This window comes from Danio rerio, chromosome 12 (genome assembly GCF_049306965.1).
Source record: "Danio rerio strain Tuebingen ecotype United States chromosome 12, GRCz12tu, whole genome shotgun sequence".
Taxonomy (NCBI): Eukaryota; Metazoa; Chordata; class Actinopteri; order Cypriniformes; family Danionidae; genus Danio; species Danio rerio.
The window spans coordinates 50,427,501-50,453,390 of record NC_133187.1 but is presented as its reverse complement, the minus strand read 5'-3'; the positions used below and the strand labels follow the sequence as shown (position 1 = coordinate 50,453,390).

At 33.6% G+C, this 25,890-nt stretch overlaps 1 protein-coding gene across 4 annotated transcripts in view; it reads left to right on the top strand.

Moving 5' to 3' along the window:
- Positions 1 to 25,890, top strand: part of pald1a (phosphatase domain containing paladin 1a) — a 185,565-nt gene that overhangs the window by 89,900 nt on the left and 69,775 nt on the right. Inside the window, exon 1 of one of the 4 annotated variants that reach the window (XM_073917450.1) lies at positions 8,053 to 8,121. The gene's annotated coding sequence lies outside the window, so the exon portion shown is untranslated. 4 annotated transcript variants of the gene reach the window in all.

Sequence of the window (25,890 nt, the reverse complement as noted above, 5' to 3'; positions counted from 1 at the left end):
TCTATCTATCTATCTATCTATCTATCTATCTATCTATCTATCTATCTATCTATCTATCTATCTATCTATCTATCTGTCCATCCGTCTATCTGTCCATCCGTCTATCTGTCCATCCGTCCATTTATCCATCCGTCCATCTATCCATCCGTCCATCCTTCCATCCTTCCATCTATCCATCCATCCATCCGTCTATCTATCTATCTATCTATCTGTCTGTCTGTCTGTCTGTCCATCCGTCCGTCCGTCCGTCCGTCCGTCTGTCTGTCCAGTAATCTATCCATCAGTCCATCTATCTATCCATCCATCTATCCATCTGTCCATCTATCTATCCATCAGTCTATCTATCCATCTGTCTATCCATCTGTCCGTCCGTCCGTCCATCCGGTAATCTATCCATCAGTCCATCTATCTATCTATCTATCTATCTATCTATCTATCTATCTATCTATCTATCTATCTATCTATCTATCTATCTATCTATCTATCTATCTATCTATCTATCTATCTATCTATCTATCTGTCTATCTGTCTATCTGTCTATCTATCTATCTATCCGTCCATCTATCCATCCATTTCTTCATCTATCCAGTTAACTATAATTCAGACTGGACTTTGCATATCTTTGCGATGTGACTATTGCGGATGCGCACATCGTAATATGGATGCTGAAACGTTATATTGTGCAGCCCTATTGTAATGAATGTCAGCGTAGTTTTACCATATATGGTTCATCACCTCAGGAACTCTCTCTAATGGTTTCATCAGCGTTGATTTATTTATAGTTGGAAAGGAAAATGGACACACACACAGGTGTCGTTGAGCTTTAATAGCACAGCGAGTCCAGTCGGAAACGGATGTTTGAAACACAAAAGCGCATTGATCCGCAGCGGTGGCAGGAAACGGGCAGGTATCAGTGGTTTTTCACAGCCTGTGAGGAAGTTTCACAGGAAGCTGAAATGTTACTTCATCGCTTCTGCTTGACTTGGTTTCTCCAGATAAATGGCAGAGCATTTAACACACTGTAATAAAGGGAAAAAATCTGTAAAATTTACAGTAAATAAAAACCCGGCAGCTCTTGTTGGTGCAAATTTACAGTACAGTTAAAATGCAGTAGGAAGAAGTCAGCAGCTCCTCCTTCTTATCAACAATGGCTTTTGGATTTCTTACAGGCTCTTTTCTCGCAATAAAACAAAAGCCAGAACAGGTCCAGAAAGTCTGTAGCCCTTTTCCAAATTTCCCTTTCCAGTTTTTAAGAAGACACATATATCTTAATTGCATTTTTTCTTCTTTTCTTTGTATAATTTATTTATTTTTTATTTATTATTTTGTTTGTATTTTATTATTCTTATTTTTATGTTATCTTATGTTTGTATATCTTTGTGTTTAGATGTGGTATTTTACCTTTTATTTATATACTTATTTAGTGTATAATTATATTTTCCTGATAATTTCTTGTTTGGTGAATTATTTCAGTGTGTATATCTATATGTATTATGTATATTTTATTGTCTGACCTATAATGAACCTAATAAAAAGATAAAAAAATAAATACAGTAGGAACGTAAAATAAATGTACATGTTTTATGGTAAATTACTGCATTTCGTTCTTTACAGTTTCATTTATTTTTAAATAAAATGTCATGTATTTTTACATTTAATATAATAAATTGTTTTAAATCAATTTATTTTATAAAGTTTATTAGTATTACTTTTAATTAAAAAATAGTTTCATTGAGTATTTTAAAATATTGAATATAATTATGCTTTTAAAATGTATACAATAAAAACAAATATTACCATTTTATTCAAATAATTATTAAATTAAACTTAATTTTATTAAAATTTTATTTATTTTATTTACATTTAATTGGTTTTACATTTGATTTAAAAAATAAAATTGATTTATCTTTTAATTAAATATTGTATTTTAAAATATTTAAATGACAAATATAATATTCATATTTAAAAATTTATGCAATGTAAAATTATTCAAAATACTAATCGCCAGTTTAATTTATTTTCTAATTAAGTTAATGTATTGTTTAAATACAATTTTAACTGTTGAAATTACAGTAATGTTTTAATACTGTGATAAATATTAAGGAATCTTGATGTTAACCAGGTTACCAATTTTTACCGTTGTATTTTTGCAAATTTTTTACCTTTTGAAGTGACGATATATATATATATATTTGTTGTTTAAAGAAACTTGTTGTTAACAAGGTTACAGATTTTCACTTTTTTAACCATTGAAATTACAGTAATTTATTAATAATGTATATATTAAGGAAACTTACTTTTAACCAGGTTATGAGTTTTTACAGTAGCGTTATACAGTGTTTTAACGTTGTAATCCCAGACATTGTTGCAGTGCAGATTTGCCCTCGACTGTGTGCTGAATGTCTCAGAATCTCATGAAAAAAAAACGTTGCATGATTTCCGGCTCTCTTTTTTTCTGTTCTGGTTGATCAAAGCCGTTAAACTGCTGAAGGAAGAAGCAGGTGTGGCCGGATCCGCTCTTACACAAAACAGCAGAGCAGCTCCTAAAGATGACTAGAACAGCACTGGGCTGGGCAAATCTCATATATCATCATCACTTTCACGTAACGTTTACTCATTTAGCAGATACTTTTATTAGATTAGATTAAATTCAGCTTTGTCATTACACACGTACAGTTGAACTCAAAATTATTCTCCTTTTTCAAATATTTCCCAAATGATTATGAACAGATTCAGGAAATTTTTAACAGTATTTCCTATAATATTTATTCTTCCGGATATAAAGTCTTATTTGTTTTATTTTGGCTAGAATGAAATAAGTTTTATTTTTTTAAACCCCATTTTAAGGTCAATATTATTAGCCCCCTTAAGCAGTATTAGTTTCCGATTGTGTACAGAACAAACCACTGCTATACAATAGCTACATTTCAGTCCACTTATTTTTATGTGCATTTCGGATATGCGTATGATGGTATCGCCAAGATGTGCATAAAATTTGAAAATGCGCATAAAAACGTATTGAGTAGGATAAACTTTTAATTCGATGAGGAAAGATGCGCATAAACGGCAATGATGGGAACACTTTTACCGAACAAATTCCAGTATGTGCATTAAAAAAAGGTCATGTGACTTTGTTATAAGAGATCATGTGATGATAAAAATGTGTGCAAATGGAGAAACCAGCAGGCTGAGAAATGTTGTTTTGCTCATTCTAAAACACCTGAACTGTTTCAGTATTAGCGTTATTATATTATCAATGACCTTCAGAATCAAGAGCATCTGTGCTCCACATCTCACACCTTCAAACGCCACCGCACGTTCACTGTGTGTCAGAATTGCCTTTTAAGACGCAAGTCATTTATTAAATAAAGAAAAGATTCGCGCAGCTTCTCCTACCAAAGCAAACTCTGTTTTTACTGTTGATATTTGGCGCCAGTTAATTAGGAAGTGGCGATTTTGTCTTTATCCGCACGCCTTTTATGCGATTAATGTAGCTTTGTGCATAAAGTTAAAGGTGCAGTAGGTGATCTTCCACAATGCTAACAGCTTAGCATAAATCTCTGAATCACAGTCCCTTCCCTGCCGTCTAGAGCCACGCCTCCTTAAACACCAGCACAGCAACAGAACCCTCTCTCATGTGTTAAAAGCGACTAGTGCTTGTCCGGCCACGTGCAAGCCAAACTGACATGCGATTTCAGAGTGAATATTTAGAGTTGCATGGTTAACAATATAGGGAGAGACTAGGCGGAATAGCGCTATTTACTTGTGTTTTGTTGTTAAACTAATTAAAATCTACATTATCGATGTTGTAAAAGGACCTTATGAAACTGAAAATAGTCTTATCAATCTTGTAGCGGAAGGTTTTAGTGGCTGAACAACACTTCTGTGAAGATATAACCCGTTTGTAACAACAACATCAAACGTTACATCAGCTCTGCGTGAAGCTAAAACAGTTTTACAGAACATTACCTGTCTAAGAGAAATCCTTCAGACATGGTGTCATCCTTTCTCCAGCGTGCAAAGGTAACCCCAATATTAATTCAGGTTTTTAAAAGGTTTTGATTTAGCAGGTTTTCACCGATTGCACGCTCCCTTTCTCATGAACGTGCAGCACCAACAGCGGTTGGCGGAGCTGCGTACAAACGGCTGTGCAGTTGTTCAAATCTGCATTTGCTGACGGACAGTTTCGCCTACTTATCAGAATTATGAGAGATGTCGGTCCGACTCTATTTAATCGGATGAACATTTTATAGTTTTATGCCTTACCAGAATATAAACATACATATAAATAGATCATTTACTGTAATCATTACTATTAGACTGTGACGAGACTTTCAACCAGCACAACAACAAATGCTTCTGAAGACGATCACCTACTGCACCTTCTTCGCAATTTTGGATGGAAACATAGCTAATGACTTGCCTAATTATACCCTAAAGTACACAATGCTAATTCAGAGTGTGTATATAAGAATTAAAAACGGAGAATACAAATTATTACAAACAGTTTCAAACGTGTTCTCGAAAACAAGGGTCAAACCCTATCATTATACAGAAAAATGTTCTTGTAAACCCCTAAATCCAGTATGATGTTGAACAGATTCAAGAATTGTTCACAGTATTTCCTCTAATATTTGTTCTTCTTGTTCTTCTTATTTGTTTTATTTCATCTATAATAAAATCAGTTCTTAATAGTTTTAAAGCCATTTTAAGGTCAATATTATTGGCCCCTTCAGCAATATTAGTGTTGGATTGTCTCCAGAACAAACCACTGTTATACAATGACTTGCCTAATTACCCTAACTTTACCCTAATTACCCTAGTGAAGCCTTTAAATGTCACTTTAAGCTGAACACTAGTGTCTTTAAGAATATAGTCTAATATTATGTGCTGTCATCATGGTGAAGAGAAAATAAATCAGTTATTAGAGATGAGTTAAAACTATTATGAGTAGAAATGTGCTAAACAAAATCTGCTTCTGTTAAACAGAAATTGGGGAAATAATATACAACATTATATTTATTAACCCTTTAACAGGCATCATTACTGTCCCATTGACTTTTTGTCCATAGTTTTTTTATTAAAATAAAAAAAATGTAATTGGAAAAAATTGCATAGAATTGTGTTAGAAATGCACAGAAACTACAGAAATTACGTCAATGGGTGAATGATTTGCTAAATGGATTTGATGATGCAATGTTGGCTCATATCCTGATAATAATATCACATATAGCAGTTATATCTGTAAATTCAATACATTATTTAATATAAAATATAATAAATTATTTAAAATAAAAATATGAGACGACACGGTGGCTTATTGGTTAGCACTGTGGCCTCACAGCAAGAAGGTCACTGATTGGAGTCCCGGCCCAGTCAGTTGGCGTTTCTGTGTGGAGTTTGCATTTTCTCCCCGTGTTGGCGTGGGTTTACTTCTGGTGCTCTGGTTTCCCCCACAGTCCAAACACATGCGCTATAGGGGAATGGATGAACTAGTGTGTGTAAATGGGTGTGTATGGATGTTTCCCAGTAGTGCTTTGGGGCTAGGCATCCCAAAACATATGCTGGATAAGTTGGCGATTCATTCCGCTGTGGAAAGTAAATAAATGAACGAATAATAGCTGAATACTAATATCTTGCAAAATAATTAGTAAATGTATAATGGAAAGAATTGTATAATAAAAATAAAATATAGACTTTTAGTAAAGTCATTTTGAGAATTTTTTTAGAAATTAATTAATTAAACTAGTATGATTAAAAGTGTGTTTTTATTTAAAAAGGTCAAACTAAACGATGCCTAAACCATTCCTTTAGGAATCTTTTCTAAGAGCTGCTTATTTTACCATATTGTGTTTTTTTAGTCTTGACGCAATTCATGAGTCGTTGCACAAAAGTCTTACAGTGTGTTTGTGTACATGTGGTTTGCAAATAGTGTAAATTTAGCTAAGATTGAGATAGTACAGCAATTTCCTGCCTCACCCTGTTGCCCCATGCTGTATTTCTCTCTCTCTCTCTCTCTCTCTCTCTTTCTGTGTGTGTGTGTGTGTGTGTGTGTGTTTGACATGGTGATTTTGACACTCTCTGATGTCAGTTTTTCTAAAGTTTTCCTTAGAAACCCTGTGATTTTGAGGATCTGCACACACACTCACATGACTTCGTCTTGCTTTCATGGTTAAATCCTGAAATTCAGATCAACTGAACTGTCAGTGAGAGCACTGTGCTCTTATTTTTAGCTGAAATCATGCATACATTAGTCACAATATTCAAATAATAAGCAAATGTTTTTTCTGTATGAGTTTCTCAGTAAATGTATCTGGCTGTTGTCTAAATCTGAATCTTAATTTGAAGCTAAATATGAGGGCTAATGTTTTAAAAGTTATGGTATTTTAGGGGTTATTATTACACTTTTTATTACTCACAGTAAAATATTAATTATTTTTATTAATTATACAAAGAAAAATATTTTATTAAAAAACTATAGAGATGTCAATCTAAATAAAACTTGCAAAAATATTTCTACTAACTAAGCAGTAATTTTGATCATTTTAAAAAACTATTAATCTGTGTATACACTTCGTACATGTATATGTAATAGTTTTAATTATTTGACTGATTTTTATTCACATTTTGTTCTGTTTAGCTGTAAAATTAATGTTGAATTAATTAGAAAATATTGAAAATAAGGCAACGCTGTGCCGCAGTAGGTAGTGCTGTCACCTCGCACCATGATGATCGCTGGTTCGAGTCTCGGCTGGGTCAGTTGGTGTTTCTGTGTGGAGTTTGCATGTTCTCCCTGTGTTCACGTGGGTTTCCTCCGGGTGCCCCGGTTTCCCCCACAGTCCAAACACATGCGCTATAGGTGAATTGGATAGGCTAAATTGTCTGTAGTGAATGAGTGTGTGTGTGGACGTTTACTAGAGATGGGTTGCAGCTGGAAGGGCATCTGCTGCGTAAAACACCTGCTAGATAAGTTGGCGGTTCATTCCGCTGTGGCAACCCCAAATAAATAAAGGGACTAAGCCAAAAAGAAAATGAATGATGAATATTAAAAATAAATATTACCAGTTACATTTTTTTAATAAAAATTATGACAATTATTACAATTAAGAATTACAGTTATTTAATTTTAATTAATTAGTTTAACATTTTTTTACATTTATTTAAAATAGTTTATTTATTTTAATGTTAAATAGTGTATTTTAAAATATATAAAATTACAATGAATATGTTTGTGTATTGAAAGTGTACAATTTAAAATATTTAGAAAATATTACCAGTTTAAATTAAATACATTAAAATTTTATTTAATTAATTAAATGGGAATTGTTATTTTTATTTAATTAAATTAAAAATAAAATTAATATTTTTCATGTTTTGTACTTTTTAAAATATTTAAATAACAATAAATATGTTTATTTATTTAAAAATATGCTATTAATCTGTCTATCCATCCATCCATAATGTTATATTAGTTATATTAGTTTATTTTTACAGTGCATAAGCTCATACAGCTTTAGTCTCTGGCAAGTCTTCAGATAAGTGTGTGTATTCCTTCAAACCAGTTCTGAGATTTGCCTTGTTTGCTCAGCTGTGTGTGTGTTGACGATCAGAGACGGGGCGTCTTAATTGCTTACGAATGAAGTAATTAGTGCGATGTGTGAACTTACGAGAGCTGCAGTGAATTACATGATGTAAACACACATGCTGTTAACTCGTCGTGTTGTTTGGTTTGTGCTGACTGTGACTGTGTGTGTGACAGTGTGTGTGTGTGTGTGTTTGTTGGGGTGGCAGTCACACGGTCACACTGTGGAGAGCTTTAATTCATGTGGTAATATGTGTGTGTGTAAGACCCACCCACACATCCTTCACACACACACACACACACACACACACACACGGATTTACCACTCTGCTCTTCCTGAGATTGTGTTTGTGTCTGTCGCTCAGACTGAAGATCGGTCACGCTGTGTTAGACTGCTAATCAGAGGCTGACACACACACACACACACACACACACACACACAGAAACTGATGGCACGCCTCAGTTAGTCTGCGCAGAGATCTGTCGATCTGCGTGTGTGTGGATCTCTGGATTTGATGCTGCTGCGACGTGTGTTTAAGGTACTGCTGAGTGTGTGTGTGTGTGTGTGTGTGTTAGATTAGTCGAGTCTTCATGAATTCTTGATGAATTCTTGTTTTAGTAATGAGTCTGTATTAGTGACATCTCTGGAGTTTTATGAGTGTTTTGTTGTGTTTTTCTGCTAGGTGTGTGTGTGGGGGAAAGAATTATATGTATATTATAGACAGTTTTAAAACTGTTTCTCCCTAAAAGCTTTGTGATCATGCAGATTTTCAACGTTTGTAATTGTGTTTTGTGTTAATTTAATGTTCACTTTGAATTGAAGCCCTCTTTTATGAAATGATCTGTTATTAAAGGGACAGTTCACCCTAAAAATAAAGGTTTTCTCTACATTTTAAGTGGTTGTACACTTGAGTTTCTTCTGTTAAACAAAACAAAACAAGATATTAATACCTGTCATTATATGAATCATCAAACACCAAATGTTCAGCTTAAAATTTTCTTTAATCTTGTAATACTGAAAATAAAATGTATATTGTTAAAAAAAAAAAAAAAAAAAAATATATATATATTGCTATACTGAAGACAAAAGTCACCTACATCTTTGATGACCTGTGGGGGAGTCAATTAACAGGAAATGCTCATTTTTGGTGTGAACTATCCCTTTAAGTGTCATCAACGACTATAGACTGTTTACTGGCCTTACTGTGAATGGGGGAAAGTGCAATGCTCTGTATAGCCTCCACAGCAAACAAAGTCCCGCCTTACAACCGAAATCAGCAGTCTTTATACCCAGTCACTTCTCTGGGGGAGGGGTCTGTATAAATAATAATAGTAATTCCTTAATTTATATAGCGCTTTTTCTGGGCACTCAAAGCGTTTTACACTTTGGGGGAATCTCCTCATCCACCACCAGCGTGCAGCATCCACCTGGATGACACGACCGCAGCCATATTGCGCCAGACCACACACTACACACCAGCTGATTGGTGGAGAGGAGACAGAGTGATGAAGCCACTTATGATATGGGGAGGGTTAGGAGGCCATGATGGACAGAGGCCAGTGGGCAGATTTGGCCAGGATGCTGGGGTGATTTTTGTCTGAAAGTGTCAGTCAGGTGATGTTGATGTTCACAGCTGAAGCTGTCATAATGTTTGTTGTTAATTTATTATTACGATGATGTTTAGAAATAATAATACTATTCTTTTTATTTAATAATGCAATTAAAACATGTAATAGGTCTTTAGTGCAAAGCGAAGTCTTTAAAATCGTCACAGGTTTCAGCTCTCGGCGATATCTTTGCCTATCATCGATACACGATACTATCGTCTATCGGCACAACCCTACTTCAGCAGAAAAAATATCCAAAGATGCCGTTTTAAATGGTAAATAAATCTGTGTTTTTTTTAAACAAATGAAGACAGCGGAAGTCAATGATGTACTGAACCGATACCGAATTGCATCTGTGTTGCGTTTGCATCTGCATTACGGTGCACAGAAGAAGAACCAATGAATTTTGACACCCCTAATGGACACAATGTTTTCTCGAAACAAACTCTTTTATAAAAAAAAATTGGTGGAAAAAAAAAAAACTGGACGGGAGAAGAAAAAAAACAGAGTGATACGAAAACATTTTTTAAATTTTTTTTGCGTTATCTCACAAAACTGTTTCTCCACAAACACTTCCTGTTCACTTCACTCATGTAAATCCTCCCTTTTTTGCCAAAATTCTCTCGTATTTTACCATTCTATCCCATCCTATCATTAAGTATTTTCCCATATTTCTGATATATATTTAATCTTGAAGACACCCTGAAATTAATATTAAAATGTCTGCGTTCCCTTTTCTTCCATTAAAGCTGCGCGTCAATCGTCGCCTTTCAAATGCAACCTCTGAACCAGTGAATGCTTGTATAAGCACTGACTGACGCGCTCCGTACAATAAACTGACCCCTGATCAGCTTCTGTGAACGCCATTTAAAGTGACACCTCTGTTATTAAACAAGTGAGCAGCAAATGAATCTCTTGTTTTGTTTTGTTTGATAACAGAAGTGTCTCTGTAAGAATGCACAGATCTATAATGAAAGCATGTGCGTGCGCAAGGCTTTAGCATGAATTCATGGCAAGTCTACGGCCCCTGATCCTCACCGTGTCTTTCAGCACTCTCTCCGAAAACACTCGATTGATCTCGGCTGGCGGATCAACATTCATAGCATGATCATTCTCATCAGCGCTATTATTTGTAACTTTAGGTGGGTTTGCAAATCTGTATACCTTTCATCAAGTAATTTTCGCTGACAATTTCATGTCGCTCATTTTGAGGCAGGAACCGGCGGACGTGCAGCAACTTTAACTATGAGGTAAACACAAAACAAAACTTTCCATCCAGAGCTCCTTCACGGGACTCCACACTTGTAAACAATCGCTCCATTGGGCTCGCGCCATTCGCGCGGCTCTCGGTCCCGCCCAGACTCGTCAGCACTACCAGGCCGACTAATCACAGAGCTTGCGCTAAGCGTTGTTGCGACGTGTAGTTACAATTTTTGAGAGGTGCACGTCAGTGACGCCGACGGCCACAGCGAAGGGCTATGCGTCAGCGCCGTAGCATACGCCGGCGTTTGACGCAGAAGTATAAATCAGCCTTAAGACATATGCTGGAATAGTTGCCGGTTCATTCCACTGTGGCAACCTCTGAATTAAAGACTAAGCGACTAAAATTGAATGGATGAATGTTCTGGAATGAATTCAAAATTCAAAGCAGTCTACTACGGACTTGTGATAGTTTGCAAATGCACATTTAATAAACCGTGTATTGTTGATATTTCTGTACAATTTTTTTAGGGATTTTTCTTTTTTTTTTGGGATGGGATAGTGGGGGACAAACAGGAAAGCATTGGGATTAAAGAGAGGGGAAGGGTCGGCGTAGGACCTCGAGCCAAAAATCAAACTCGGGTAGCATCATGGTGCTATGTCGGCAAACTTAACCACTAGGCTATTGGCGCTGATGAAATATGAATGTTTTTACTCGTGTGTTCATGACATTTAAAACACTGTATTTTGCCTTTTTTGACAGCTTGTAAGAGCTCAAATTATGAGCTTGAGTCTTCAGGGGTTGTTTTTCAGTGATGTCATTTCCTATTTTATGGTTTCCTTTATACTTGACAGCAAAAATGAGTTCCTGTCGGTTAAACCTCACTGATCTGCCTGATATTGTTCCTCATATTATTATTTCAAGCAAAAAATGAGTCTGTTGCTGTCTGTTTATACCGATGCAAATGATGGTTAAATGCTTTTAAAGATTTTGCTTTTTAAATGCAGTCTGAGTTCAATTTGTTTTTGTAAAACTATTTAAGTTGTTTTTCAATGTGTTCATATATTTATTGAATTATTTATGTATATACAGTTTAATCAGAATTATTAATCCCCATTTGAATTATTTTTCTAGTTTAAATATTTTCCAAATAATGTAAAACAGATTCAGAAAATTTTCACAGTATTCCCTCTAATATTTTTTCTTCTTGTTTTATTTTGATTAGAATAAAAGCAGTTTTTAACCGTTTTAAACCCATTTTAAGCTCAATATTATTCACCCCTTCAGCAATATTAGTGTTGGATTTTCTCCAGAACAAACCACTGTTATACAATGACTTGCCTAATTACCCTAACTTTACCCTAATTACTCTAGTGAAGCCTTTACATGTCACTTTAAGCTGAACACTAGTGTCTTGAAGAACATCTAGTCTAATATTATTTACTGTCATCATGACAAAGAGAAAATAAATCAGTTATTAGAGATGAGTTATTAAACTATTATGATTAGAAATGTGCTGAAGAAAATCTTCCCTCCGTGAGCAGAAATTGGGGAAAAAAACAATTCAGGGGGGCTAATAATTCTGACTTCAGCTGTATAGGTATGTATGAATTTATTTATATATTTAGAAATGTGTTCATTTAGAAGTAGTGTTCTTCCATTTACATTTTCTTCTAGGTTTATTAATTTAAATGTTGACATTTGTTTTTATTGTAGTGTTAATATTTTTTTATAATAAAGTACTAATTAATTTATAAATGTATTTTAATTATTTATAGAATTATAAGATCTATTTAAGTGTAGTTTTATCAAATGTAATTATAATTTAAGACTCGTGTTTATTTATAAATACTTTGATTTATTAACTTTGGAGTTTTAAATAATTTATATAATTTAATTTAATTCTGTTTTGGTTTTAATAATAAATTAAATTCATTTAAAGTTTTTTTTTTAATAATTCATTTGTGTGTAAATATTTTAATATATTTATAGGAGTAGGACATTATTTATTGATTTAATGTCTTCATTTAGAAATGCATTTATAAATAGATTTATTATAATGGTTGTTGTTATTATTGTTATTATTATTATTGATTGTGTTGTTGTTGTTATTATTAATTATTATTTATTTATTAATATTATTCATTTATAAATTTTCGCATAGATTTAATTTATTTTAAAACTTGTATACCAGGTTAAAAATGTTTTGATAGTTTTGTATTTGTGTTGAATAATAACATGTGTTGCTTAAAGTAGCACTCTGTGGTTTGACCTCAGATGTCCAGATAAATGTGTACGTGCGTGTGTGTGTGTGTGTGTGTGTGCGTGTGTGTGTTGTGTTTCTCTGTATGAGAAGCATTTTTATCTGCTTTGGTTAAGTTAAAATATCCAGGCATTAAATGGTGTCTCTGACCTGAATTTTCAGTTTGTTTCTGTCTAATATTTGGTTGCAAGGCACATGACACGAGTCTAATTATTGAGGAATAAATTGGATAAATGCTTAATGCAGTTTCAGTAATGGATTTCTCAGTGCTGTGGTTTGTTGTGAGCGTCATATGATGGAGTTTCCGAATGGTGGAGACACGATGTCTGTTTGTCTGAATGATACTGGGAAAATGTGTAATTTGTGATGTTGTTGAGTATTGAAATATATTAATAACAAGTTTTAAAAATAGATTTTATTGTGTTTTTTTTTTTATTGTTTTGGTTTTTATTTTGCATGAATTTCAACGTTTGCTTACAGATGTGGTACAGAGTATATAATAAACAACTATACAGACGACTACAAATAAATAAATAAACAAGTAAATAAATAAGTAAATAATAAATTAAATAAATAAGTAAATAAATTAAATGAATAAATAAACTAGTAAAATATTTAATAAATAAGATAAACATCTAAGTAAATAAGTAAATAAATTAAATACAAAATATGGAAGTAAATAAATAAATGGATGAGTAAATAATTAAATGAATAAATTAATAAGTAAATAAATTGAATAAATATGAAGTAAATAAGTAAATAAATTGAATAAATTGAATGGATAAGTAAATATTAAATTAAATGTTAATAAATAACATAGGTAAAAGAGTAAATAATAAATCAAATAAATAAATATATTTTATTGTTGTAGGAAAGTGGTCGCCGTGAGCACCTTGGTGCTATATGTCGGCAAACTTAACCACTAGGCTATTGGCGCCAATGTAAATAAATAAAAAAAAGAAGTATATGAAATAAATAAGTTAAACATCTTAACAATGAAGTAAATGAGTAAACAAGGAAATAAATAAGTAAATGAATAAAATAAATTTATTAAATGAATAAGTAAATAATACATTAAGTAAATAATTAAATATGTAAATAAAAAATTAGAAGGAAGTGAATGAGTAAATAAATTAAGTAGATGAGTAAATAAGAAAATAAATTAAATAAACAAATTAAATGGATAAGTAAATAATAAGTTAATAAATAAGTAAATATATTAAACAAGTTAAATTTAAATGGGTAAAATATGCAAATTCAAATGAAATGATGAAGTAAATAATAAATTAAATAAGTAAATGTAAATAAGATGTAAATAAATGGATAAGTTAATATTAAATTAATAAGTTAATAGTTGAACATATTTAATAAACAAGTAAAAAAATCTAGCAAAATAGGTAAAAAAAGTAAATAATAAAAATAAGTAATTAAATGAATAAATAATAAGTAAATCAATCAATAAATAAAAAATAAGTAAATAAAATGTAGAACATGACACTTATATTCTGACAATGTGGTCATAAAAAAATCATAATCAAAGAATAAATTCACTGTATAATCAAAGTAATAATAATAATATGTTGCTGTTTAGTTGTTAATCCAGTTGTGTGTTTATTTCCTAGCCAATATTGAGGTACATGATCTACACTCAGGCTAAGAAATGTTCTTTTTATTAGCCCTTTTACAATAGTTTATGTAATGATCACTAAAATAAATGGTCAGCTATTGATGTGATTCATGATATATTAACATTGTATATGTTCATAAAGTACAGTAGTTTACAGTAAATCTTTAAATGTTTCTTTAAATCTTTAAAATTGCATTTTTCGTGTGTGTGTGTGTGTGTGTTTATATGTAGATGTCTGTGTTTTCATTTTGGGTTGTGCTTAGATAGCCCTTCAGAATAACTGTAATTATGTGCTATTTCTGATCTGTAAGTGCTGCGTGTGTGAGTGTGAGAGAGTGAGTGATGGACATTTTTTCCTGCAGCATTCTGGGTAAATCTACTGCTAGTCTGCTTTCCTGCACACAGAAGTGCTGGTATTTAGAGTTGTAGCGCTTGTGTTTTTGGTTTGTTTGAGTTTGCTCTTATAAAGTATTTATATAGTGAAGAAACGTCACTCTCTGTGGACATAAACCATGGTAAAGTATTTTTATTATTATTATTTTACACATTGTACAATTCAGAAATATTCAGAAGAACTAATAGATTTGACAACATTTAATAACCGTTCATAATCCTAAATTATTCACTGGTTTACTTTCACGTTAGTTCAAAATATGTTTGGTATTAATTGTTTAGATATTAGCATCATGGTGGCTCAGTGGGTAACATGAACGCCTCGCAGCAGGAAGGTTGCTGGTACGAGCCCCAGCTGGGTCAGTTGGTATTTCTGTGTGGAGTTTGCATGTTCTCCCTGTTGACGTGGGTTTCCTCTGGGTGCTCCGGTTTCCCCCACAGTCCAAACTCATTTCATATTTGATTAACTAAATTTGGCTGTAGTGTATGAGTGTGTGTGTGAATGAGTGTTTCCCAGTACTGGGTTGCAGCTGGAAGGGCAGTGTAAAACATACAGCGTAAAAAAACAACTGTGTAAAAATAGTTGGCAGTTCATTCCACTGTGGGGACACCTGATGAATAAAGGGACTAAGCTGAAGAAAAATAAATATATAAATGTTTACATTCATTCAGTCCCTTTATTCGTCAGGGGTCGCCACAGCGGAATGAACTGCCAACTTATCCAGCATATGTTTTACACAGCGGATGCCCTTCCAGCTGCAACCAATCACTGGGAAATAAATGTTTACATATTAAGAATAAAATAAAACAAGTAAATAAAATGAAGAACTCGACACTTATATTCTGACAATGTGGTTATATAATAATCAAAGAATAACTTTCAGCATTATATTGATATGAAAAACAATGATTTTTGTTATCTATTTATATGTCGAATTATTATAAATATAATTATTAAAATAATTTTTTTACACTAAAATTATTTTTTCTTCTTTGATTATTTTAATTTTTAATTATTTAGAAATTTTAATGAAAAATGTCACCGTATGAAATTAATAACTAAGTGAAGGAATATAGTTTTCATTTACAACTTAAAAATAGTCTAAATATAAATCATACTTGATACATTTATAAAAAGTAACTCTATATATTTTGTATATGCTTATTAACAAAATTCAGTCCCCATAATAAGTGTTTGATTAAATAACTTTATAGATTGTGTATAAAATGTATTTGACACACACATTTTCTTTAATATGTAAATTAATGATTCTACAGGCCAAACAAACCCAGTGTACCAAAGCAGAATTTAGATGTTCAGGTGGCTAAAATATTTCATACAAAAGTATTATTTAATTTAATTTTACTGAATCAACCTTGAGTCTTTACATTTCTAGCAAACTAAACACAAGAGTCCTGCAGGCTGAGGTATTAAGCCCTGTTTGCATTGTAAATATTACAGTATGTGAATATGCAAATGCTTCAGTGCTGAAGAGCCGCACTGTTTCCATCTCATGCCATTGTTAAGTAAGAAACCGTTCCCCGCGGTGGTGCAACAGGAAGTGCAGTGAGGAAGTTAGTGTTTCCGGGGGAAGTTGTGAAGACATTGACATTCACTGCCAATGGAGGAGAAACAGTGATTCTGAAGTGAATTATTATTATTATTCATTAATTTATTTTCCTTCAGCTTATTCCCCTATTTAACAGAGGTCAACACAGCGGAATGAACCACCAATTATTACAGCATATGCTTTACGCAGATGATGCCCTTCCTGTGGCAACCCCATTCTGGGAAACACCCATACACACTCATGCACTACAGCCAATATTACTATTTTAAATTTTTGAATTTAAAACAATTTACAAATTACTAACCACAATTAAGCAACAAATTATGTCTTTGATAACCAGAAAGAAATATATGAACCTACCGGCTTTCAATATATTGATGCTCTAGACCAGTGGTTCTCAAACATTTTTCACTAAGTACCACCTCAGAAAGAAAGTGTCTCTCCATGTACCACCTTAATGACTAATATTGAAATACAGCAGCGTAGTAGGCCAATTTAAGCAGCTAAAGCGCTGCACAGTTTAAAAACCAGGCAGATTAATTACTAATATTATGAATACTTATTATTGTCAGCCACTTTAAACATTATAAATAGTTTGAACATTGTACTTTGCTTACAGGTAAAAATAAATAAATAAAACGTCAACAATTAAATTAAAATGTGCGTTTAAAAGTGAATAAAAACAGCACTGTTCTTATCCAGTAAAAAAGAAAACTTCTGTACGTAAATGTAAAGTATTATCATAAAGCAGCCTATTCATCAAAACCTGCAAATCTTCCTTGGACCTCATAAATATACAGTAGGCTATATGTCATCATATTCGTATATAAACTCATTCTGAAATATAAGTTGCATGTATATATGACTTATTTGTATATCTTTGAAATCTAAACATTAGTGTGTATTTTAAATATACCATTTGAATTTGAATATTTAAATTAGAAATTAGACCTGCTCACTGAGCGTCAGAGTAGGCTTTGTGTGCCAGAAAAGCAGGTGATTAAACTAAACCTGTCAACATTGGGATTATAAATAAATATGGGATATGCCCCCAACAACCGTTACAAATATGGGGAGGAAATTAGATTCAAATGATAAAATACAATAGAAAAATGAAAATAAAATAAAAGGTTTTGCCTTTTAATATCAATTTACTGAGCACATCGGTTAAAGGGTTACAAGCGTGTTTATTTTTATTTCCTTTAATTATTCAGTGATTCCTCTGCGTACCACTAGAAGGAAGCCTGAGTACCACTATAGTGGTAAACGTACCACAGTTTGAAAACCACTGCTCTGGGCTTTATTGGTGATAATGGTCAGGAATGTTGGACCATTATTGCCATTTTAGCTTATAAATAGAGGACAGAAACTAGCCAGACAGTAAAGTGTCAATTGTTGAGTGGGCAAAATAAAATAAAAAAAACATCTGTATTTTTTAGTAAATGTACGTCATTTTTTAAAATTCTTGCCATAATAAAAAACATAATTGTAGAGAAGTCAAGTTCTGTTGCCATTTAATATTTAACTTTAATAGGTAGAACTGTCCGAGATATGAGCAAAAGCAAGTGATGCATCAGAGTTTGATTTAAAAAAATCTTGAATAGTTATAAAATAATCATTATAAAAAATTATAAAAATAGTTAGTTTAAACATCTTCAATGATATTAATGATATGACCTCGTTGCAGAAGCTTTCCACTTCTCTGTTTGTCTGATTTTACGTTGTTTCTTCCGATCGCTTTCTGTCATTTAAAAGAATACCTCAATGGTGAACATGTCCTTTACAAAAGCCTCGTCTGTTTGTGAGGTGCGTGATGCGCCGCCATGCAGGCGAAAGTATAAATCAGTCTTGAGATGTTTGTTTGTTTTGTCTGTAGTTCAATGGTGCCATCTAACCTGACTTCAGTGCTGTTCAATTTGAGTACATTTATTTTACCACTAATTTTGTGGTTTTAAATTTTCTCTGCGTGTGCGTGTTTTTGATATTGAGATATAGGTCTTAAATATAATACTTAATGGTCTTGAAAAGGCCTTCATAGTCCTTTATAGTCCACACAGCCCGAACTGAGCATTTTGAAATGAGACAGTATAGCCTATATAAGACAGATCTCTTCACATAGCAACCGTAACAGCTGCCAGGGGTAATAAAATTTGTGATGACTTTTTTCAAAGTGATTTTAAAACTTATTTTAAGCGATCTGAAAGCAAAGCGAGGTTTACAGAAGCTGGAAATATATTACCATCCAAACCATCTATAAAGTCACTCTTTAGTAAGACACGTCATACTCTTTTTTTTTTTTTTTAACATGTGTTTAGATCTCCAAGTTAAATTAACCTAATTCCTACATTTTAATCCAGAGTTTTCTTTTAAAAGCATCCTGCTGTTATCAGCACACAAGGAAATTTAGGACGTTCGAGGCTGTAAAAGGACCGGTTGTCTAGAAAATAAAGGATGCATTTTGAGGCAGCATTTGAAAGAGCCTTCGAATTTTTTAAAAATGAGAAAGCCTTCGTTGTAGCACTTTCATATGCGTCATTTTGGAGGATGCAGCCTCTGAAATGAGACACAGCTTATGTAGTATACTAGTTCCTGCTGCTTGCAGTGGTGATACCGTGTTGTCATGGCAACACTTGCATAATGACACCTCTCAACTCATTCACTGTCAGTAAAATGGGGTTATATTTTTGGCTTGTGCTTTTTAAATTAATTGAAATTAGTTGCTTTAGACAAAAGTGTCTGCTAAAACGACTAAATGTAAATGTGAAAAACCTTACGAAATGTCCTTTTAATATTTCAAAATAATAATAAATAATTTTCTGTTTCTGTTTTCGCTAATTGCATTCTATACTTGTCATCTTGATGCATGCTCCCCTTTAAAAATATCTATAAATTAGCAGTTTTCTGTATTTTTGTGATTCATTTTTTATTTTTTACCCGTTTATTTCTGCTTTTGAATTGCATTTTGGGATTTCGATTTTTCGTCCAACAACTTAGCCTTAAAGTCGTAAAAAGTGTCTCTTCTGCACATGTGTATAGCTGGCAGTGATTTAATATGGGTTGGTGTTGTATAATATGCTACAGAAATAAACTGCAGCACATTTTCTGTTTTTTTTTTACATCCTCTTGATATTATTTCTTATCCAGTATATTATTTCAATATAGATAGATGGATGGAAACATATGTTTTATATAAAATATCTCTAATAGATTAGAATATTCTTTTGGCAGGATCATTTTTTTCTTTTAATAAAATTTAAATTAATTAGTTTTTTCTAAATTCTCTGATGTACATTTAGTTTTAGTTAACTGGAGAAACCGTCCTGTGCAAGGAGATGAGTGTGTGTCTTAATGTGTGCAGGTGTGTGTGTGTGTGTGTGTAAAATCCAACTCTGTGGTGTTAATGCTGATTGATGACTCTTTATTCCAGCAGAAACACCGTATCAGATGATCATGTGTTGAAAGGCTGTGCTGCTTCAAAAGGAAAGCATGACGTTATCATCATTATATCATATTTCACATTCCCAAAACTGTAGTTATGCCATATAAGTGTAGTTTAAAGACATGCTGCATTTCTGTGAGTTCAGACGAGTCCTGTTTTCCAGCTGCGTTTATTTCACCATAATTACAGTTTTCTGCAGCCACATTTATATCTGACCCTCGACTCGCCTCTTCAGTTTCACCGACTGAAACACGCGTGAAAGAACAATAGTACATCTTAAACCAAGACATCAGTTACTGAGAATAAAGACAGTGTTTACCATCCAATCAATTTTAGATATATATTATATTACAAAATATCTTGTTTTATTACATATTATATTACATTTATTATGATGATGATTATTATTGTTGTTGTTATTGTTGTTATTATTATAAATATTATTAATATTATTATCATTATTATTTGAAATATACCATAACATATATTGTGTTTTAATATATTGCATATCATATTGTATGATATTTTGTCGTGTATATAATGAGTGTATTATGCTTTATGTATTATATTTTATTTTATTACATAATATTACATTTATTGTTATTAATATTATATTTTATTATATATCATAACATATATTGTGTTTTTATATATTATATATCGGAGTGGATATTTTGCTTTATATATGTTTTAAGTATTTTATTTTATTACAGATTTTATTATTATTAATATTATATTTTATTATATATCATTACATATATTGTTTTATTTTATTATACATTGTATTGTATATTTTATTATATATTATAAATATATTGTTATGTATTTTATTTTATTGCATTATTATTTTTTATTATTTATCATAGCATATTTTGTTTTATTATATATCGTATTGTATAATATTTTTATATATATAATTTTTAAATATATTATGTTATGTGTTATAATTTATTTTATGACATATCATTACATTTATTGTTATTATTATTATTATTATTATTATTATTATTATTATTATTATTATTATTATTATATTTTATTATATATCATAACGTGTCAGAAATATTCAAATACCACCCATTAATTTAAATACAGAAGAAATGGTAAATTGCTAAAGAAATGCTGGGTTATTCATACCAAAATTTGGTAAAAAATGGACAAACCCAAACAACAGGTTAAATTTGGTCCAATAAATTGAATTTAAATAATTACACCCAGCATTTGGTTTAGTCCGTACAACTCCCAGAATTGGGTTGGGATAACCCAGTATTTCAGAGTGTAAGGGTTATAATCTAGTTAATACATGTTTAACATTTACAATGCACCTCTTTAACATTATTAAAAGTACAGGGGATACTGGGTAAAAGTAGAGGAGGAAAGCCCCGCCCACTAGTGCCCATCTCTCCATCTCATTAGCATAAACGGCAGCCCTGAGTGAGAAGCAGCCGTCTGTCCATTAGCCATTAGAGTGTTTGAGCTGCTGAAGATGATTTCAGCATAGACTGAGGAATATAGATGTGGAGATTTAGATGAAGCACAAATGAAGAGCGACAGAAATTTCCATAGACTGACAGAGCCATTAAACACACACTCCCACTGAAGCACACATGCACACCTGACCAGCACTCACAACACACACACACACACACTGCTGTTTTGCATCTGTCACTATGCTAATGCACAGCCATCTGTAAATCTGCGCTATTCTTAAAAGGTCACAATCTCATTTGCATTTAAAGAGACAGTCACCAAAACACCACAATCAGGAACAAATCCTAAAAGGGTCCGTTTCAGAGAGCTGGAGAACATTATCTGTGTGCTGTTCTCAGCTCAAACTCAAACGCACGCTCTCTAGAGACATCACAGACGCATTTTACATCTTGTAAAAAGGCCATAATTGGGTTTCCTTTTAGACAAAAACTCATGTTAGCATGGATGTGAGACCTTTTATTGTTTGCCGTGTGTAGTTAGGACTCGACCAGCTGTCCGCTGGTCTCAGATCAGTGTGTGTGAAAGCGTCTCTGTCAGGCTGTGTGTTCCAGTGTTTTCCTCCGCTCTTCTTCTATAAGCATGTGGCTCTGCATCCTTCCTCTGATTAACCCGTTGGAGCGCAGATGTTTCCTTCAGCTGTTCAGATCTTCCTGTGTCCATATTAAACACTCAAACATTACCGTTAGAGAACTCGATCGCACTTTACAATAAGGTGGCCCGCACTCGCACCACAAACGGGCCTCAGCACGCTTACGTCATCGCTGCTGTGCTGTTCTGTGAGAAGTGCTCTCACTCAGCAGCACAGTGGAGATTTCTCTATATCGTGTCAGTGGTTTGTTATGCAGTGACACGCAGTCAGATATTTCGCCAAACAGATCCGCCACTTTTGGCGCTCATAAACAATCATAAAGCCCTCGTGCTGCAGGAATGAGGAGGTCTGCTGAAAGTGCAGCTGTGGTGCAGTGAGGAGTTCTCGTCTTTAATAATCTACGGCAGTTTGCGTTCACTGAACAGTAAGAATGATTAATAAATCCATATGAAACAGTCCCTTAAAAGTCACGTCTAGCTTTCAGTTTCGGGATTTGGCTCGTTTTGCACTCATACACAAGCGTACCGCGCCAAAGCCCAAGTGAACCGCGCTCAGGCACACCTCTTCCAACCGGGCCAGGGCCGGCCAAGTGAACCGTGCTTGAGCCCGATTCAGCGCACTTAAACTTCTCAAACCATCCGGGAAACGGGCCTGGGCACGGTACGAATGGCATAGTGTGAGTAGGCCCTTAGAGTGTCCCTGTCACAAATTAATAAATATCTGTTGCACAGTAATATCAAAAGTCAGTCATGATTACAAAACAAACATGTTCAGATTACACAATTATGGGTTTTTAATGTAACAGTAAATACTCCAACAGGTTGTACGGTTACAGTAAATGTGTTAAAAGCAACAGAAAAATTGCTGTAAAAACTGGTGTGTGTGCGTTTGTGCATGCATGGGTGCATGTGTGTGTGCCCGCCCTCACTTCTCACTCATAATATGTGTGTGTGCTCTTACATGGATCAAATGCAGGTGACCAATGTGTAGTATTGGTAGGCGTATGCTTGACACACTTCACTGAATCATCTCAAGGCTGTTTCTCTGTGTTCTGAGACTCCTCAGGCCTGAGAAAGAGACGCAGGAATCAGATTTCCTCAGGGATTTCTGTGACTTTGAGAAGCTCAGATTATTGTGGTTTTTGTAGGAGTGACTTCAGTGTGTGGTTTTCCTACTAAAATACACCACGAATATAAAAAAAACCCCAAAGTGTTCTTTATATGAGGACGTCAATGTGATTTACATGTTTTTAATTTAAGTTCTTTATTTGGAATTAGTTCATTTAATTGCAGATGTTTGTTTTAGTTTTATGAAGTTTTACTATTTAAACTGTTTAATTTATTTTAAATTATTTGTAATTTGGCGAGAAGGTCAAAGAAGGTCGCTGGTTTGAGTGATGTTGGCGTGGGTTTCCTCCGGGTGCTCTGGTTTCCCTCACAGTCCAAACACATGCGCTATAGTGGAACTGATTAACTAAATTGGCCGTAGTGTATGAGTCTATTTAGTAGGGATGTAACAATCTTGTAAACACCGTCATACCGCAATAGTAATTATTTTCAATATTACCGTAGGCGCATGACTCAATAAAACTATATTTCTGAGAAAAGTTTGCTCAGGAGAATGGAGCGAACGGGAGGTAGCGGGAACTACAATTCCCATCAGCCCAGGCGTGGCCATCATCCTTTGCGGTCTGTTGTCACTACAGATCCAGTAATGCGGAAATGGAGTGTGCTGCTAGTAGCGAGGAAGAAAAAGAGCTGGAAATGATCAAACCTAAAGGGTTTTAAATTGGATGTGTGGAAGCATTTCGGTTTCTTTCTGAAAAGATACGAGAAAGGAGAAAAGGTGACAGACAAAGACAAAAACGGTATGCAGGCACTGCCAGACTGTGGTCAAATATAAGTCGGGAATATGACTAAAAACAGTCATGGGGACTGCAGAACACAGCACACTGTTCAGATTAGGGTTGTAACAATATACCGGTATGACGGTCTACCACGATTTGAACGTGCACGATTATCATACCATGAACAATTGCATATCAACGGTTTTAACCCTTAAAGACAGAGACAGCCGCCCGCGGCTAAAAATAAGTATTGCTCTTAAATGTTTAATAACTTTTGATCCGCTGATCCGATTTATACAATTCAAAGATTGGGATAAAGAAGAGAATAACATTCTCACATTCTCACACATTCGCGGACTTTCAGAGGCTCCGGAATCAGTGCGGTTACGTCATCAAAATTTGACAACGCTGATTTGACAAAGAAACGCTCGTCACTGTGTCTCCGGACAAACCAGACATGATACATTGATGCATTGTCCCTCCTCCATGCCCAGATTGGTTCAAACTCGCTATATCACAACCAATAAGCATAGGTTGCACTTTTGTTTGTGGACCAACACTGAGCTTTTTGAACAACACGGAATGAGAGATAGGCATACATTTATGCGCGGCTAAATAAAACGCAAAAAAAAAAAAGTTTTGCATGAAATAATTCTCATACTAAGTACTTTTGCATGCACAGCAGCACAGAAACATGACAAAACAGTGACACAGCAAAGACGAACTGCTGCTCTTACTGTTTTCAAAAGACGCAAATGAAGGTGCAGCTGTTTGTCTGCATTGCAGACAACCACATCCAAATCCAGACAACCATATCCATGCTGGCACATAAAACCTAAGGATGTTCTATATTGAATCTAGCTTCGTTATGTAACTATTTATAGTATAGAAAATATTTATATCTATTTTTACTGAGGATTTGCACCATGTTTATTTGGACTTTGACACATTATTTATTATTTTCTTATTTTTTTATTTGTTCATTGTACAAGTGGACACATTCTCTCACCTCAGCGGTCAAGATTAAGTCCTGAAAATCTCAACATGCTTACATTTCTTCATCACAACCTAGACTGAGCAAAACAACGCTTTAAATACACGTTTACAGCCATAAACTTGGTATTGCACTTTTGGTCTCCCATTTATCCTGCTTATAAGGAAGGACAGTTTAAGTTTATTTTTGTCTAATCTTAAAAGACCTTGCTTGTTTATTCCTTCTAATTTAATTTATTAAAATGGGAGATTTTTCAGTTTATTTTTATAAAAGACTTCTATAGTTCTATTAAAATGGTTCTTTCAAAAGTTTGTTGAAATAAAACCTTTGTTCAGTCAGAAAACGTGTTCTTATTCTTTTCAGGGTCTTTGCTATGAGAATTACTATTTAATACCGTATACCACGAAACCGTCAAACCGTGGTATTGTTTTAGACGATTATCATACCGTAAAAAATTCATACCGTTACAACCCTAGTTCAGATTGATGCAGACATTGACTTGTACCGCAAAGAGACCTCTGTCTCACTCATGGCTTGTCCTCTCAAGTGGTGGAAAGACAATGCACAACGTTACCCACTGCTGTCAACCTTGGCTAAATCATATCTCTCTGTCCCAGAAACCTCAGTCCCAAATGAGAGGGGTTTATTCTGTTGCAGGGGACATGCCCAGAGACCCCAGCTTTTACCAGATTATATTTATATGATCATTTTCCTTAAAAACCCATCTCTATCTAAGTGAGTGAGTGATTAAATGTTGAATGTGATGAGTTTTCAACACTACTAAATTGAAACTTTATTTTTATATATATGGTTTAATAGTTTTTTGTTATTAAAATTGAAACATTGAAGTTCCTGTTAGATGACTGATTTGTGTCATTGATATGTTCAGTGCTGAGGTAAATAAACACTTTTGGCTCTTTTTTCGAGTCTTTTCATTAGTTTTGTTTTTCCTGTAAATTATTCAATAAATACCGTATCGTGCCATTCATTCCGAGGTATTACCGTACCGTGAAATTCTGATACCGTTACATCCCTAGTATTTAGCGAACTCATATGTATGGGTGTTTCCCAGTTCTGGGTTGCAGCTGGAAGGGCATCCGCTGTGTAAAACATATGCTAGAATAGTTAGCAGTTCATTCCGCTGTGGTGACCATTTATAATGGGACTAAGCCGAAAGATGAATGTATAATACTGATGTTTACCGTTTTTCACAGTGTCCTTTCATATTCTTCTCATCTTTTTTCACACTCGACCGATGAGTCGTAGCTGTTTGGAAAATATTTTAA